Source organism: Somniosus microcephalus, chromosome 2, assembly GCF_052327205.1.
Source record: "Somniosus microcephalus isolate GS21.2 chromosome 2, FLI_Smic_1.0, whole genome shotgun sequence".
In the NCBI taxonomy this organism is placed as follows: Eukaryota; Metazoa; Chordata; class Chondrichthyes; order Squaliformes; family Somniosidae; genus Somniosus; species Somniosus microcephalus.
This window is the reverse complement of record NC_140988.1, coordinates 100,188,448-100,207,427: the sequence shown is the minus strand read 5'-3', so window position 1 is coordinate 100,207,427 and position 18,980 is coordinate 100,188,448. Positions and strand designations below refer to the sequence as shown.

The window sequence follows — 18,980 nt, the reverse complement described above, 5'->3', positions numbered from 1 at the left end:
TCATTATAGCCACTTTTGGGGCGGTAAAGTCGGGCGGCCGCTAAAGTTTGCGCCCGGCGCAAATTCAAGGCCGCTTCTCCGATATTCATTAGCTTCGCCCGAAGAGTTTGCTCGAGCGCTAAAACTGACGATGCACGCCTCTCTTTAGGCGCTAAGCCGGAGGTGCTGAGCGAGAGCGCCGAGGCCGGTCGCAGTGCAGGTGCGGCCATTTCTTGATTGACAGCAGACACCCTGGCGCCGGCCAGCTCTTAAGGGAGAAGGGTCGACTTGGTCTGCTGCCACGCCCTGGATAGTGGAGCCCTGCAGCTAGGCCTGAACACTGCTGCTGGACCCAAATAGAGCCTGAAACCATGGAGAAGGCCCGTGAACGAGCGCAGCGCTTCTCAGAGCTTGATCTGAGGGTGCTGGTTGGTGCTGTGGAGAAGAGACGCCATATTTTGTTTCTGGACAATGGCAGGAAGCCGCCGGCCCGCGTCTACCGGAGAGCCTGGAGGCATGTCGCCATCAAGGTGTCATCCAACAGCGAGGTCCCCAGGAGCGGTGTCCAATGCCGCAAAAAGCTGAATGACCTCGCCAGGATTGTCAGGGTGAGTACCCTTTCCAGTGTCCTCCTCATCCTTGCATGTGCGCCTCACATTATGGGCAAAGGGACCCGAAAGCCCTAATGGCCAGCCCTCATGCAGCAGCTATGGGACACTCATGAACATCAATTGCACATTGTGCACTTAACACACTGGCCAGGCTATTCGACCATGGGAGGCAGTGCACACAAGATCAGGGCTACACACTGGCCAGGCTATTCTACCATGGGAGGCAGTGCACACAAGATCAGGGCTACACACTGTACTTAGAGGCCGTCCTTTCTCTTGCAGGCCAAGCTGGCCAATAATAAGAGGAGCCGGAATGCGACCAGGGGAGGCGGACCCCAGATCCAGCCGCTCACCGAGCTGCAACATCGCGTGGAGCGCATCATGGGTGCCCGGGTGATTGGCCCCGTTGCATCTGGAGATGCCGACCCTGTTCTGGGCACCAATGGTAAGGACATCACCTGTTGGACCTCTCTCGTCCCACTTGCGCATCAGATCTACATCCTTTGCCACTGTCCGACCAATGCGCTGAATGCCACCACTCATGCATCCCTCGCTGACGCCCTCTCCTCATTCTAAAGCTACTCTTGTGCCTTCCTGCTTTCAGATGGTGAGGAGGAGGTCCCTGAAGTTGCCAGTGACAGCCCCTCAGAAGAGGAGGAGGAGGAGGAGCAAGAGGAAGGCGGCCCATCAGGGGAACCCTCAGCTGCGGCAACCCATGCCAATGTAGGGGACACGTCTTCCCTGGAGGGGAGCGTGGGGGAAGTGTCGGAGGGGAGGGTAGTCTCCTGGGACCAGCGGCCTGCAGAAACGCGGGAGGGGGGTGGAAGCTCAGCGGCCTTCTCCCCAGAGGGGGGTAGGGTCGGAGGGGAGTCCAATTGCTGGGCCCAGCGGCGTCCAGCAACGCAGGAAGGGTCGGCCAGCTCGGCGGCCTTCTCCCCAGAGGGAGAGTCCAGCCTCCAGTCCGGAGACGGCCAACGCCGAGGAGATGCGCCGCCTCGAGGACTTGTCCGCGGACTCGGAGCGCCGGCACACGGAGCTCATGGGGGTAGTGGCACGGTTGCCTGAGGCCATCGAGTCCCTGTCTCGGAGTGTGACCGAGTTCGGGGCCTCACAGGCCACCAGTCGGGCGGAATTCGGGGCAGCTCAGGCAGCGAGTGGCCAGGTGATCAGTGGTGCCGTGCAGTCACTGGGTGCTCTGATGCGGTCACTGAACAGGTCAACACGGGCACTCACTGCTGCCACACTCGCTGTGTCAGCCAGGCATCGCCAGGGCACCCGGCGCGCTGCAGCAGCACAGCGGTCTGTCCCTCGGCAGATTGGTGCGCATGCTGCAGTGCTGGCCCGGCTGAGTGCCAGTGTCTCAGGTGACCAGCGAGCGCCTGCCATCCGCCAGCTTGCCCCCATTCCTCCAGCTGCCACTGCCACTCCCCCAGTGGAGCTGCCAGGAGCTGCTGCAGCGACTGATGCTGGCCAGCCACAGCTGCAGCATTCACCAGCCGGCCCCTCGACGGCCAGACCTCGTCTAGGCCGACCCCCAAGGGCATCTGCCGTCACGACATGTGCCCCTCAGGAGCCTGCCCCCAGCCTTGCAGCAACCAATGGCCTCACTTTGAGGAGGAGCAGCAGGGCGTGCAGGGGCCGCCAAAGTTGGCAGAAGGCATCGCCCTCGCGGGCCACTAAGTAGAGGGTGTGTCCAAATGTTGTGTTTTCGGGAATGTGTGTTTTGTGAAGGCCGAGGATGAAGGCCATTTTTGTTTACATCTTTTGTTAATGCTCCCCAGGTTGTGGGAGTGAGTCATGTGTGTGAGTGTTTTTTGGGGGTTTCGTCTGTTTTTGGTTTTCATGTGGGAAGGGCCCTGAGTTTGTACAATAAAGCATTTTATTTATTCACATTGTCCATGTTTGATCTTTGAAGTGTTTGTTGCCTTAACCGGCTGACGGCTTGCGGAGCGGCTGCAATCATGTTGTTTCATTGGCACAAGCCATTCCCTGATAGGGGGCCTAGAAGTGACGGTCAATAAGCCGCCGACGGGCGGCCCTTGGACCTTCTGCCTCCCTCCTGGGCTGGTACTCCTCGTCCTCCTCCTCCTGCTCCTCCTCCTGAGGTGGTGGTCCAACGTGAGGTGGCAGTGCCTGAGTCCTGCGGATAGCCAGGTTGTGCAGCATGCAGCAAACGACGACGAATTGGGAGACTCGCTCCTGCGAATACTGGAGGGCTCCCCCGGAGCGATCCAGACAGCGGAACTGTTGATTCAGGACGCCGATTGTTTGTTCTATGATGTTCCTAGTCGCTTGATGGCTCTCGTTGTACGCCTCTTCAGCAGGGGTCGTGGGCGCGCGGAGCGGGGTCATGAGCCAGGTACACAAAGGATAGCCTTTGTCCCCGATAAGCCATCCTCTTGGGTGAGGCTGTGCCTGGAACATGTCAGCCACAGTTGTCTGTCGCAGGATAAAGGCATCGTGGCTGCTGCCTGGAAAGCGGGCATTGACAGCTAGGATGCGCTGCCTGTGGTCACACACCAGCTGTACGTTGAGGGAATGGTAGCCCTTCCGGTTGCGGTAATCCTCGGCATGCTCCAGAGGTGCCCGCAAAGCCTCATGTGTGCAGTCAATGGCGCCCTGCACCATGGGGAAGCCCGCTATTCTTGCAAATCCCACTGCATGCTGCTGCTGCTTGTCCAGGGTCATGGGGAAGGAGATGAATTGACGTCTCCTTCTGAAAAGGGCATTGGTCACCTGGCGGATGCAGCAATGCACGGCGAACTGGGAGATGTTAGCGATGTCCCCAGCAGCAGATTGGAAGGAGCCGGTGGCATAGAAGTTGAGAGCCACCGTCACCTTCACTGCCACCGACAGAGACGTCCTGTGCATCAGCTGTGGATGCAGATCTCTGTGCAGCAGCTGGCAGATGTCTGCAACCACCTCCCTTCTGAATCGCAGCCTCCTAACACACTGCGCGGCAGACATGGTCAGATAGGAGGACTGCTGGCGGTATACCCTGGGTGGGTAAGGCCTCACTTGGCGACGCCTGTTGCCCCCTCTGCATCTAGCCAGGGCTGCCACTCTCTCACGGCGTCTGTAAGCCCTTCCGGCATAAGGCTGAAACTCAGCGTTGGCACCCAATGCAGCCCCCATTATATGCTGGCAAACACTGAGATCTCAATGAAGGCAAAGATAATTGCAAAGCTCTGGCCTGAGCCAAAAATACCTGTCCTAGTGTTGGGCCAAAGCAGTAAGCTCTCCTCCTTGGTCTCTCTCCAAAAAACCGTTGCACAAGAGTGAATGCTGCAAAATGGCTGGCCTTTATAGTGCAGGGTAAGTGCCCTTTAATTTGCGCTCCCCGCGGCCCACCTCGGCTGTGTACCGTTCCACTTCACAGTCGTTAGGGCCGCCCGGCGCACAATGGGGCGGCGCGAGTGAAGTTCCGGTTCCGGGCGCACAAAGGGCGTTGCACGACGAAATGACGTCATGATCTGCGCGCGCAGCAGGGCGTGCGCTAAGACTTTGCGCCGGCGCTAAATGTCTACTGAAGTTGGGGCGAGGCGCAGATTGCACTGCGCCCGGGCACTGAGCGCCTAGCGCTCAAGATCTGCTCCTCCTAAGGCGCTAACGGCTGGCGCGCCCAACTGAATTTCTAGGCCTATGTGTTTGCCTGGTGTGTAGATCAGTTCAAAGTCATATCTTTGCAGCTTCATCATGAGTCGTTGAATCCTTGGAGACATCTCATTCAGATTTTTTTTTATGATGGCAACCAGTGGGCAGTGGTCTGTCTCAACTGTGAAGGTGGGAAGTCCATATATGTAGCCATGGAACTTTTCTAGTCCAACTACCAAGCCTAGACATTCCTTTTCAATCTGGGCGTATCGACACTCAGAGTCAGTCATAGACCTGGAGGCATAGGCAACAGGCTTCCAATCTTCACCCTCTGCTTGTAGCAAGACCGCGCCTAGGCCATCTTTTGATGCATCCGTTGACACTTTGATTCTCTTTGTTGGGTCAAAGAAGGTGAGTACAGGTGTGGTTGTCAGCACTGTTTTGAGGTTCATCCACTCTTGTTCATGTCTTTCTGTCCATGCAAACTCATTTATTTTATGTAGCAGGTCTCGCAGACAGGCTGTCTTGGCTGACAAGTTAGGAATGAACTTTCCAATGAAGTTTATCATACACATGATGCGTAGCACTCCTTTTTTGTCAGTGGGTCGGGGCATGTTGAGTATGGCGTTTACTTTTTCCATATCTGGCTCTATTCCTTTACCAGATAGATTATCTCCTAGGAAAGTGACTTCCTGGACGCCAAACTGACACTTGGCTTTGTTGAGCTTCAGTCCATTCCGGCGTATGCTCTGCAGCACTTTAGTCAGTCTCTCATTGTGTTCTTTCAGTGTGGAGCCCTAGATGATGATGTCATCAACATAGACCCGAACTCCTTCCAGACCTTCAATTATGTGTTCCATCGCTCCATGAAAGATTTCAGATGCAGATATTATCCCGAAAGGCATTCTGAGGAAACAATACCTGCCAAATGGTGTGTTGAAGGTACAGTATTTGGTGCTCTCTTCATCCAGTTTTAGTTGCCAAAATCCTTGTGAGGCATCGAGCTTTGTGAAGTGCCTGGCACCTGACATTTCACTGGTGATTTCTTCTCACTTGGGAATCTGGTAGTGTTCACGTTTTATGTTTGCATTTAAGTCCTTTGGATCCATGCATACTCTTAGATCATTGTTCTTTTTCTTTACACATACCATGGAGTTAACCCAGTCTGTTGGCTCTTCGACTTTCCTGATGACTCCTAGTGTGGTCATTCTGTCCAGTTCATTCTTGAGCCGGTCACGCAGGGGTGCTGGAACTCTCCGTGGATCATGTACCACTGGCTGAGCATCCTCCTTTAGCTGAATCTTGTAGGTGAATGGTAGAACTCCAAATCCTTTGAACACATCCTGGAAATTATTCACTACAGAATCCACTGAGTCATCTGGTCTGCTTATGGCACAGTTTATATGGTAGACTCTCTTGACCAGTTCTAAGTCCTCACAAGCTTTGTCACCTAGTAGTGAATCAAGTTCTTCAGCCACAACAGAAAACATGAGATGATGCACTTTGTCTTTGACTGTCACTTTAAGTATGCATACACCTAAGCTATCTATTTTATGTCCATTATAGTTCTTTATTAGTACTGACTTTTTCTGTATTTTGGGCTTTTCTTTCATATTTTTAATGTCACTCATACTGATTAAGTTTGCTTTTGCCCCAGTGTCTAGTTTCAATGTAACCAATACTCCATTTACCTGCAGTGGCATCATCCATTTGTCCTCTTTTACTGCATTAACTTTATGTTCAGCATTGTCCATTCCTGAGGGCTGCACATTTTCTGTATTCTTTTCGATATTGTCACATGACACCATTCCTACAAAAAATGTCTCACTTAAATCAGTGTCCTCAATCACATTGAATTGTTGCCCTTTCTTTGTTTTTACTTTTGAAAAGCATTGTTTGGCAAAGTGATTCTTTCCATTACATTTTGTGCACATTTTTCCAAATGCTGGGCATTGTCTTGGCTGGTGCTGGTAACCACAGCGTTTACAATTAAAAATTCCATCCTCCGATTGCTTTGCATTTCTGTTCTGCCGATATTTCTTCCCCTCGTAGGACACAGCACCGACAGCAGCACAGTCACTCATTACAGTCGCATTATTATTAATTTCACTGGAAGTCTTTGCATGCTGTTGAGCTAGCTCACTGACATGGCATATTTTCACAGCATCCTCCAATGTTAGTTCGGTTTCTCTCAACAAACGTTCCCTGACCTTTTTATCATGAATACCAAACACAATCTGGTCACGAATCATGGATGATTTCAGTTCAGAGAAATTACATGTCTGTGCTTTCAGTTTCAGATCGGTTGCAAAGCTATCAAAAGTCTCATTTTGCTGCTGTGTCTGTGAACAGAACATGTACCTCTCATAGGTCTCGTTCTTTTTGGGAGAACAATGTGTTTCAAACTTCTTTAGCACATCGTCCATTTTTTCTCTGTCCTCCTCTTGATCAAATACAAACGTATTAAATACCTCTATCGCCTGCGGGCCTGCAACTGTGAGCAGCAACGCTATTTTCCTTGCGTCTGGCATCGTACCGAATCCGATGGCAGCAATATAGAGTTTGAATTGTTGTTTGAAAGTCCGCCAATTGCAGTCGACATTCCCCATGAGTTTCAAACCCTCCGGTGGCTTCAAAGCCTCCATGTCGCGTTTCGCAATTTTCAGCAGATATTACCAATCCTGGTACCATGTTATGTTCATAAATAAAGACGTTTTCATTATGAACAGCTAGCTTGAGCTAGTCATTTATTCAGCCATGTGGACTAGTGTACAGGCATCCATCTTGACTACTGCCTTGTGGGTAGCCCACTACTAAACATACAGCTCCACCTAGTGTACCATTCTAGAATGACATGTTACTGATCATTACACCACCTAGACGGACAAGGGCAGCAGACGCATGGGAACACCACCAACTCCAAGTTCCCCTCCAAGTCACACACCATCCCGACTCGCCGTTCCTTCATCTTCGCTGGGTCAAAATCCTGGAACTTGCCCCCTAACAGCACAGCATTGGTACCTTCACCACACGGACTGCAGCGGTTCAAGAAGGTGGCTTACCACCACCTTCTCAAGGGCAACTAGGGATGGGCAATAAATGCTGGCATTGCTAGCGACGCCCACATCCCATGAACGAATAAAAAAAACTTACAGATTAGTTGCTGGTTGATTTCCTCTGGCTGTTGGTATGATTCTACAAGAGCTTGGTCCTTTCCATAGTTCTTTCAAGTTGCAAAAGTCTACAGGCTGTGGTAAGCACAAAAGGACTTTTTCCTGACTTCAAGGCTTCTGCATAAACCAGTTGCTCCCAGACATGGATGCAGTAGTAGGCATTCCCCTTGGAATACAGCATGACTGGGAGAATGAGCTTGCTTACACCATCTGCAGCTTGTAAATCAGAAGAGATTGTGGGATGAGGGGAAATGGGATGTGAGAAGGAGGATTAGGTATGAGGATTCCATCATCTTCGATGGTCTCAGCCCCGCCGCTGGCCACGGCTGCACCAATGGCTGTTCCAATAATGACCAGCACCATCTCCTCCATTGCGGTTAGGACATGCAGGCGCACCAGCAGTTAGCTCCTGCTGCTTGTCCTCGGGCCTTGACTCCTGGCATTGACCTACATGGCTATCTGCTCCCACTGACTTTTAAGCGTCTGTCTGGAGGGCCTCCTGGCCCCCTGCAGATACAGGATATCTCTCCTACTTTCCACCTCCTCCACTAAGTCCTCTAGTGCAACGTCCAAAAACCTTGGAGCCCGCTCGCTCCCATGTTGTGCCATTCTTCACTGTTTCCCAGGTCAGATTCACTTCCTGAATGACTGCCAGCATCTGCTCAAGTCACAATGCATCTCCCCTTTAAGAGGTGCAGGCTAGCTTTAAGCAGTGCAGGCTAGCTTTAACTGGTGCTAGCAAGTTACAATTTTGTACCTCCTGCTGATGTGTGCAACCAATGAACAGTGTGGTTAGTACTGGCTGCATGCTGGAATCATTATAATGAGCAGGCAGCACGAAGTTGGCATGCTGCCTGCATTGCAATCAATGGACATGGGTTAATCTTTTCTCAGTTTCATATGTAGGCTTTGTGATTCCAAATTTAAAAACAAAAAATCACAAAGCAAAATATAGTATTTAATTATTGGAAACTAATCTTTCGGTGCTATTCCTCGTTGAGAAGTAAAATTGTTACATGCTCCATGGCAAAGAACACGGGAGAGGGGAAAAAAAACAGGAAAAAACCCGAGGGCCAATAAGCAGGGAAAAATCTGGAAAATTCCTCTCCGACCCCCTCAAGCGATTGAAACCAGTCCAACGAATTACATTGACCATGCGTACGTTAACTGTTAATCCACTTACGTTTTATATGCTGTGATCTCTGCCCCTATACAGTGATATAGTAGCTCCAAAACTGAGAAAATCATGATGGACTGGCATGCATGCCTGATTTTCTATACTGTGTTCCAATACAGTGAAACTCTGGGTCAGAACCAGAGTCTCTCTAATATACAGCTGGTGAGTAGAGGGTAGATTTTCCGGCCGGCCTATAATACTCTTGTACAAAATGTGTGAGAATTCCATTAAAGCTGTGAAACACATGCAAATGGCTAACAAAAGAAATTAAAGCTAGTATTAAGTCAAAGGAGGAAGCTTATAAAGTTGCCAGAAAAAGCGGTCAGCCTGAGGATTGGGATCTTTTTAGAAATCAGCAAAGAGGGACCAAGAAATTGATAAAGGGAAAATGGAATATGAGCACAAACTAGCGAAAAATATAAAAATGGATTGTAAAAGCTTCTATAGGTATGTGAAAAGGAAAAGACTGGTGAAGGTAAATGTAGGTCCTTTACAGTCAGAGACGGGAGAATTTATAATGGGGAATGAGGAAATGGCAGAGAAATTAAATAAATACTTTGGCCCCGATTTTCTCCCAGCCGTCGGGCGGGTTTTCAGGCGTGTGGGCGGGGAAAATCGCAAAAACAGGGGGTCGCGACCCCCCCCCCGCCTGATTCCCCGCCCTGTCCGACTTTTGGACCGCCGTTTCTCTCCGACCCGAATCAGTCCCGCCCGTCGCTGGCAGGACTGGCCGTCGGGACCCTAATCAGCAATTATTGGCATGTTTAATGCCATTTTAAGGGGCCCTTTCTATTTTCAAGGGTTTCCCACGCTAAACACGCCTGCGGGGAACCCCGCTGATGAAACCTGGCGTGAAGCATCCCGGCTTGCTTGCTCTCAGCTGCAGGTCATTCGGGAAAGCTGAGATTTAATCGGAGAGCATTTGTATGTTGAAGGACCTTGTTGTTGCAGGCTTGGGGCTACTTGTTCAAGGCTTAGGCACAGCTGTGGAAGGTTGGAGCCTCACACACTTCTCCAATGTGAGCTCCTGCGAAGCCCCTCTTGCCACCCTCACTCAGCGCTTCCTCAGCGGAGGCATCTACCAGAAGCATGGGACGCCTTTTCTTCCTTCCCTTCTTGCCATTAGAGGATCTCCAGCAGCAGAGGCGGCAGCAGCAGCACCAGGAACAGCAACAGGAGCACCAGGCTGCTGCTCACTCACCTGAAACTGCACAGGCCAGAAGGGGCCAGCACTTGGAAGTGGCTTGAGAGCACCTTGCTGCGCATTAGGTGGCCATGGGGACCCGTTTCTGCACTGGCAGTCCTACTCAGAAGGACTTCCATGAAGGTCTGGTTTCTCTGTTCAATAGATGGCCATCGCTCCTCAAGAGATGTCATTCTCTTATGAGCACTCACCATGTTTTCCATACCCTGGCGACTTATCGCCTCCATGGAGGTTGCCAACCTTTCCATGGTGATGCGTTCATGCGCCAATGACTCCACAAAGGCTCTGCTCATGGTCGCTATGGACTCCTCCATTCGCTCCACACTCGCAGCGACCCTGGAGACAAAACCTGCCAGAGACTCCTGCATCTGTGCATGGAGATCCATCACCTCTTCTCTTGTGGATGGACCCAGAGGCAGGGGTCGACATGCAGCGCAGCTGAGCTGAGCTGGCAGAGTCCTGCGCCCTCTGACGAGGACTCTCCACTGCTGTCCCTGTCTCCAGAATCTGCTGAGGCTCACTTGTGAGCTGTGAAACACCAGGTGACAACACTACTCTATGTCCTGAAGGTCCCCCCGAGGTGTGAGTGTCTGCGCTGGTGCTGGGTGCGCTTATTTCTGCTGACGCTGCGCCCTCAGAGGTTGGAGCTTCCTCTGAGAAGTCTGGCTGCACAGCCTCTTCCCCCTCCACAGTGGGGACGGGGGCTCTGGATGGTTCTGTGGGGGAGTAGAGGAAGGAGTTAGAGATGTGGCCAAGGTTACATGCACATTGGAGTTGGCAGATGTTCCTAAGGCCAAATGATGTAGCTTCAGAATCATAACAGCGATTCATGCTATGTCAATGAGAGAGATGGCAAACTATTCTGTCACCAGCTTGCGGGACTGCCCCCGTCTCTCCTTCCCCAACTTCCGCGACCACATCAGCCCCAACAATTTCCAGCACTCCTTCCTCCCAGGGGGTCAGGTGGGCTACTGAGGGTGGGCCTCCTCCAGTCCTGGCTCACTCTCTGTTGTGAGTTCTCTTTTCCTGCAATGAGGGAGACAAGTGGAGTTTGAGTGAGAAGGAAGGAGTGAGTGTAGAGATTGCATAGCATAGATACTTAGAGGGAGACAAAGATGGTGTGAGGCTGCAAGACCTAGGGCCCTCCCTGTGTGTTGTCAGCTGTGTTCAAAGCATCAGAGTGAGCGGGAGTGTGAGGGCTGCATGGTGGAATAGTTATGTGAATGTGAGCATAGAGAGAGATGAAATGGGTAAGGGTGCATGGATGTGACTGTGAAGTGGGATGTGGAAGAAGAGAGTGCTAAAGCTGAGTGCTGGTGGGGAAAGGCAATGGGGATCAGGCTGAGGGTGTTGGAAACTTCATTCTTACTTTTCCTGTACGGTGAAGGTCATGGAATCGTTTCCAACACTGTATCCAGGTTCTTCTGGTGACTCCCAGCGAGTTGATATCTGCTGACACCTGCATCCATGCAGCCTTGGTCTCAGTGGGAGGCCTCTTCCTGCCTGACCTAGGGAAGAGGACCTCCCTGTGGGCCCTAACCCCATCCAAAAATGCCTGCAGTGAAGCTTCGTCGAATTTGGAAGCAGCTCAGGGTCTGGCACTGGCCACAGCTGCTGCAGGCTCCTCTGCCATCCTGTATGGTTCGTTTGGAAGCCAACAGAGGAAGCAATGCTTGCTGTGGACCTTGAAAGCACCACGAATGATGACATCATACTGTGGGGCTTTCTGACTGAAAATAGTCAATTAGCAAGGGTTCCCACACGCTGGAACTTAATTGGCCACTTGAGGGAAAATTGCGTGCAGCTGGCTGACACTTTTTTTTCGGGTCGGAACCCGACATTCGGGGAACCCGAAAATTTCCCGCACGATCCAGAAAATCGGGCCCTTTGTTTCTGTCTTCACGGAGGAAGACACAAAAAACCTCATAGAAATACGAGAAAACCAAGGGTGTGGCGAGAATGAGGAACTTAAAGAAATTATTGTTAGTTAAAAAACAGTACTAGCAAAATTAATGGGACTAAAAGTCGATAAATCTCAAGGACCGGATGACCTACATCCTAGGGTTTTGAAAGAGGTGGCCATTGGCTGTCACCTTCCAAAATTCTATAGATTCTGGAACGGTTCCTGCAGATTGGAGGATAGCAAATGTAACCCCACTATTTAAGAAAGGAGGGAGAGAGAAAACGGGGAACTATAGACCAGTTAGCCTCACATCAGTAGTTGGGAAAATGCTGGAATCTATTATAAAGGATGCAATAACTGGGCACTTAGAAACTAATAGTAAGATTGAGCAGAGTCAACATGGATTTATGAAAGGGAAGTCCTGTTTGACAAACCTATTGGAGTTCTTTGAGGATGTAACTAATGGAGTAGACAAAGGGGAATCGGTAGATGTGGTGTATTTGGATCTTCAGAAGGCCTTCGATAAGGTCCCACACAGGAGGTTGGTGAACAAAATGAGGGCACATGGAATTGGGGGTAATATACTAGCATGGATTGAGAATTGGTTAACAGACAGAAAACAAAGAGTAGGGATAAACGGGTCTTTTTCAGGATGGCAGTCTGTGTCTAGTGGGGTACCACAAGGATCGGTGCTTGGGCCCCAGCTATTCACAATCTATATCAATGATTTGGATGACGGGACTAAATGTAACATTTAAAAAAAAATTTGTTTATGGGATGAAAGGATTCGCAAATTTCATGTCTCCCCTGAAGATTTACTTCTGGCTTATTGGAGAAACCCTGGCTGGACTGAGTTTAAAATCCAGGGCTCCAGGGCCCAACAAGATGGCTACGGTCAACCTCATGGCCAAGGCCTGCAAAGTTCAGGTTTGGACTGACAAAAAAAAGGAATGTTCCAGAAATTAGAAGGCAGACAGGCCTTCTGCATTTATGTATGAGAAGCAAACAGTGGCATTCGGGCCTCTGATTAAAACCCATCAAGGCTGTTTGCACAAATAATCAACGGGTAATAGCTGCATTCAGACCTTCGTTAGCTGACTTCAACACTGTTTGGAAACGATCAACGGGGCATTAAAACTGGAATGGCCCCATCACAAGACCAGTTACACAAAGGAAAACACTTATGGGACGTTTAAAAACCGATTAACCGGCCATCCAGGTCGATGGGCCCAGAACGGTTTCCTTTGTATAGACTTCAACACGTCCAGGTCAGACAAAGAAACAAGCTGATCTGGCGAGTGATAAGGGCTCCCAGAAAGGGGTATAAGTAGTCCCTCGGGAAGCCATCTCTCTCTCTCGCCTGGACTCCGGTGCCCTGCCTTACCATCAAGAAGATCGGCGACAAAGAGCCCGTCCAAGGGAAGCAGGATACCCGCAGTTACATTTTAAATCACTAGGGTATCTCTGCTCTGGGCGGTGAAAACCCTAAAGACATCGGCAGGCAATGGGGCACGGAGCAGGCATTCGAACATCCTAGACTGGTGAGCATAAACTTTCTGGCCCATCGCAAGACAACTTAGATAGGTGTAAAGGGTGGGAGTTAAGGGGATTGCTAAAATTGTCATTTTAGTCATTTTCCCTCGATGTGTCCGTTTCTCCTCCCCCGCTAAGTGTAATCGTGTTGCATCCATAGTAATTTTCTCTGTATAGTGATTATTTCTCTATTTTAATAAACATTGGTTTTCTTTGCACCAAACCTCTGGTCTTGTTTTGTTTATATCGCTGCTCGTAATAAGTCCGGTGGTCAGAACCAGAGGGGAAGCGATTCGAACCGCACGGGGCTGGAACAGCTCAGATACGCCTGACTGGCCAGACACAAACCCCAAACCAAAACCCCCTACAGGGATCAGGGCATCGCTGGCAATACCTGCATTTATTGCCCATCCCTAGTTGCCCTTGAGAAGGTGGTGGTGAGCCGCCTTCTTGAACCGCTGCAGTCCGTGTGGTGATGGTACACCCACAGTGCTGTTAAGTAGGGAGTTCCAGGATTTTGACTCAGCGACGATGAAGGATCGGCAATATACTTCTAAGTCAGGATGGTGTGTGAGTTGGAGGGGAACTTGGAGGTGTATTCCAAATTTGCTGATGATACAAAGCTAGGTGGCAGTGTCAGTTGCGAAGAGGATGTGAAGAGGCTTCAAGGGGATCTCGACAGGCTCAGTGAGTGGGCGAGAACATGTGAAGTTATCCACTTTGGTAGAAAAAACAGAAAGGCAGAGTATTTCCTAAATGGTGAAAGATTGGGGAATGCAGATGCTCAAAGGGACCTGGGTGTCCTTGTACATGAGTCGCTGAAAGTGAATGTGCTGGTGCAGCAAGCCATTAGGAAGGTAAATGGTATGCTGGCCTTCATTACAAGAGGATTTGAGTACAGGAGTAAAGAAGTCTTACTCCAATTATATAGGGCCTTGGTGAGACCACACCTGGCGTACTGTGCACAATTTTGGTCTCCTTACCTAAGGAAGGATATACTTGCCATAGAGGGAGTGCAACGAAGGTTCACGAGATTGATTCCTGGGATGGAGGGACTGTCGTATAAGAAGAGATTGAGTAAACTAGGCCTGTATTCTCTTGAATTCAGAAGAATGAGAGGGGATCTCATTGAAGCATACAAAATTATTACAGGGCTTGATAGATTTCTGACTAGTAAGGGCATCAAGGGATATGGCGATAAGGCCGGTGAATGGAATTGAGGTAGAAGATTAGCCATGATCTCATTGAATGGCGGAGCAAGCTCGAAGGGCCGAAAGGCCTACTCCTGCTCCTATTTCTTATGTTCTTATGAAGAGCAGTTATCTAAAAGCAAGACTTCCCAATGCTCTCACCAGGATTGTGCTGTACACTCAACTTGCCTGGATAAAAATGGACAAAAAAAAAGCAGACATGTTTTCAGGCTTTCAGGCGTTGAGTACTTAAAGCTGTATTGCTGGATTTTTTATTGCTGGATTTTTTATTGCTGCATCCTAAATGCAGAAAATGGGTGTTAGATTGAGTGTTCCTGTCTATTTGAGATTTTGTAGGTGGAAAAATGGATGGATGTGATGTGAGGTAGGTTCGCTTGCACCAGCGATGGATTGTGTTGCCTGCCCGGTGCCAGGGTTAAGGACATCTCCTCTGGACTGGAGAGAAACTTGGAGTGGGAGGGGGAGGATCCAGTTGTTGTGGTCCATATTGGTACCAACGACATAGATAGGACAAGGAAGGAGGTTCTGCTGAGGGAGTTTGAGCAGCTAGGGGCCAAATTAAAAAGCAGAACCACAAGGGTAATAATCTCTGGATTATTACCTGAGCCACGAGCGAATTTGGCTAGGACAAATAAAATTAGAGAGTTAAATGCGTGGCTCAAAGACTGGTGTGGGAGAAATGGGTTTTGCTTCCTGGGACACTGGCACCAGTACTGGGGCAGGAGGGAGCTGTTCCATTGGGACGGGCTTCACTTGGCCAGTGCTGGGACTAGAGTCCTGGCGGATCATATAACTAGGGCTGTAGAGAGGGCTTTAAACTAACTAGTGGGGGGGAGGTTCCTAGAGAGCAAATAATAAAAATGACAACAGAGAAGGTCATAGACTTAGGTAGCAGTGGGGAAATTAAAAACCAGAGCGTGTCAGGAAGGGGCAGAAGGTATGGAGTAAAAGGTAAAGTAATAAAAAGGGCAAAAGCAGGAACTAAGTGTCACAAAACATATTTGAAAGTTCTCTATCTGAATGCACGTAGCATTCGTAACAAAGACGAGTTAATGGCACAAATAACTACATATGGGTATGATCTTGTGGCCATTACAGAAACATGGCTGCAGGGTGACAATGCCTGGGAATTAAACATACCAGGTTATTTAACGATCAGGAAGGACAGGCAGGAAGGAAGGGGAGGTGGGGTGGCTATGTTAATAAAGGAAGGAATCACTGTAATACAGAGAAATGATATTGGGTCAAAAGATCAGGATAATGAAACAGTTTGGGTGGAGGTAAGGAATAATAAGGGGAAAAAAACACTAGTGGGCGTAGTCTATGGGCCTCCGAACAGTGGCAACTCTGTTGGACGGAGTATCAATCAGGAAATAGTTGAGGCTTGTAATAAGGGAACATCTATAATTATGGGGGATTTTAACTATCATATTAATTGGACAAATCAAATTGGGCAGGGCTGCCTTGAGGATGAGTTCATTGAGTGTATTAGGGATGGGCTTCCTGAGCAGTATGTAACTGAACCGACCAGGGGGCAAGCAACCTTAGATCTGGTCCTGTGTAACGAGACAGGATTAATTAAAAATGTCCTAGTAAAGGATCCCCTTGGAATGAGTGACCATAACATGGTTGAATTCCATATTCAATTAGAGGGTGAGAAGGTTGGATCTCAAACAAGCGTGCTAAGCTTGAATAAAGGAGACTATGAAGGTATGAGAGCGGAATTGAGTAGAGTGGATTGGGAAAACAGATTAAAGGGTAAGACAATACATGATCAGTGGTGTACATTTAAGGAGTTATTATACAACTTCCAAAAAATATATATTCCACTGAGAAGAAAAGGGTGTAAAAGAAAAGACAGCCATCTGTGGCTAAGTAAAGAAATTAAGGATAGTATTCGACTAAAAACAAGGGCATATAAGGTAGCCAAATCTAGTGGGAGGATAGAGGATTGGGAAAACTTTAAAAGACAGCAAAAAATAACAAAAAGATTGTTTAAGAAAGGGAAGATAGATTATGAAAGTAAATTAGCAAAAAATATAAAAACAGATAGTAAGAGTTTTTATAGTTATATAAAAAGAAAAAGGGTGGCTAAAGTAAATGTTGGTCCCTTAGAGGATGAGACTGGGAAATTAATGGTGGGAAATATGGAGATGGCAAAAACACTGAATGAATATTTTATATCAGTCTTTACAGTAGAAGACACTAAGAATATCCCAACACTGGACAAACAGGGGGCTAAAGGGGGGGAGGAGCTAAACACGATCAAAATCACTAAGGAAGTGGTACTCGGTAAAATAATGGGACTCAAGGCGGATAAATCACCTGGACCTGATGGCTTACATCTTAGGGTCTTGAGGGAAGTGGCGGTAGGGATTGTGGATGCATTGGTAATAATTTTCCAAAACTGCCTGGACTCGGCAATGGTCCCGGCAGACTGGAAAACTGCTAATGTAACACCCTTATTTAAAAAGGGCAGTAGACAGAAGGCTGGAAACTATAGACCGGTTAGCCTAACATCTGTGGTAGGTAAAATTTTGGAGTCCATTATTAAGGAGACAGTAACAGGACATTTGGATAATCATAATTTAATAGGACAAAGTCAGCATGGTTTTATGAAGGGGAAGTCATGTTTGACAAATTTGCTGGAGTTCTTTGAGGAAGTAACATATAGGGTGGATAAAGGGGAACCAGTGGACGTAGTGTATTTAGACTTCCAAAAGGCATTTGACAAGGTGCCACACAAAAGAATATTGCTTAAGATAAAAAATCATGGGATTGGGGGTAATATTCTGGCATGGATAGAGGATTGGCTATCTAACAGAAGGCAGAGAGTTGGGATAAATGGTTCATTCTCAGACTGGCAATCAGTAACTAGTGGTGTTCCGCAGGGGTCAGTGCTGGGTCCCCAACTCTTTACAATCTATATTAACGATTTGGAGGAGGGGACCGAGTGTAACATATCAAAGTTTGCAGATGATACTAAGATGGGAGGGAAAGTAGTGAGTGAGGAGGACATAAAAAACCTGCAAGGGGACATAGACAGCCTAAGTAAGTGGGCAGAGATTTGGCAGATGGAATACAATACTGGAAAGTGTGAGGTTATGCACTTTGGCTGGAAAAATCGTAGAGCAAGTTATTATCTTAATGGCAAGAAACTGGAAAGTACTGAAGTACAAAGGGATCTGGGCGTCCTGGTGCACGAAACTCAAAAGTTTAGTATGCAGGTGCAGCAAGTAATTAAGAAGGCCAATGGAATGTTGGCTTTCATTGCTAGGGGGATAGAATATAAAAATAGGGAGGTATTGCTTCAGTTGTACAAGGTATTGGTGAGACTGCACCTGGAATACTGCGTAGTTTGGGTGTCCATACTTAAGAAAGGACATACTTGCTCTCGAGTCAGTACAAAGAAAGTTCACTCGGTTAATCCCGGGGATGAGGGGGTGGACATATGAGGAGAGGTTGAGTAGATTGGGACTCTACTCACTGGAGTTCAGAAGAATGAGAGGCGATCTTATTGAAACATATAAGATTGTGAAGGGGTTGGATCGGGTGGATGCGGGGAGGATGTTCCCGATGATGGGTGAAACTAGAACTAGGGGGCATAGTCTTAGAATAAGGGGCTGCTCTTACAAAACTGAGATGAGGAGGAACTACTTCACTCAAAGGGTGGTAGGTCCATGGAATATGCTGCCCCAAGAAGCTGTAGAAGCTACATCATTACATAAATTTAAAACAGAAATAGATAGTTTCCTAGAAGTAAAGGGAATTAAGGGTTACGGGGAGCGGGCAGGAATTTGGACATGAGTCTAGGTTCGGATCGGTCATGGCCCTGTGGGTAGCGGAGCGGGCCCAGGGGCCGTGTAGCCTGATCCTGCTCCTCTTTCGTGTGTCTAATTCTGTTAGATTCAGGAGATGGTTCTGTGATAGTGGATTGGCGGTTAGGATCAGATCAGCCATGATCTTATTGAATGGCGGAGCAGGCTCGAGGGACCGATTGGCCTACTCCTGCTCCTATTTCTTATGTTCTTATGTTCTTATTGCCGGTACCCAGCCTTACCCTTGCACTTGGGAATGCCGTTGCTGGCTCTGATTCACCGGGGAGGCTGTGACTGAGGTGTGCTGCCTGCTGGAATCAGATCTGCAGACAATGCTGACAATGGGGAGTGGCCACAGCACTGAACTTCTATGCCTCCGTGACCTTCCAAATGACCTCATGGGTATGCGCATCATCAATCAATCTGCAACGCACAAGCTCATCAAGCAGGTGCATTCACCAGGGAAAACACCGTCAGCATTTTCTTCATGGAAAACTGACATAACAATTCTTTAACATCACAGGATTCCCCAAAGTCCAGGTTTTAATTGCTAGCACTCATACATACATCCGGGCCCCCTATACATAATATGGCAATGATTAGAAACAATAAGGGGTTCCAGCCCATCTTTGTCCAGTTGGTCAGCAACCAAATCATGCAGGTCAATGTCCACTTCCCAGGCAGCAATCATGATTCCTTTGTTTTAAAGTAATCTTCTGTGCTTGGTTAGTTGAAGGAGTTGGGAGATAAAAGGGGGCCGGGGGCGGTAGGTGCGAA

General features: G+C 48.7%; 1 protein-coding gene across 5 annotated transcripts in view; it reads right to left on the bottom strand.

Annotated features, from left to right (window-relative positions):
* dclk2a (doublecortin-like kinase 2a) overlaps positions 1 to 18,980 on the bottom strand; it is a 622,375-nt gene that overhangs the window by 93,646 nt on the left and 509,749 nt on the right. The gene's annotated exons all lie outside the window — the stretch shown is intronic.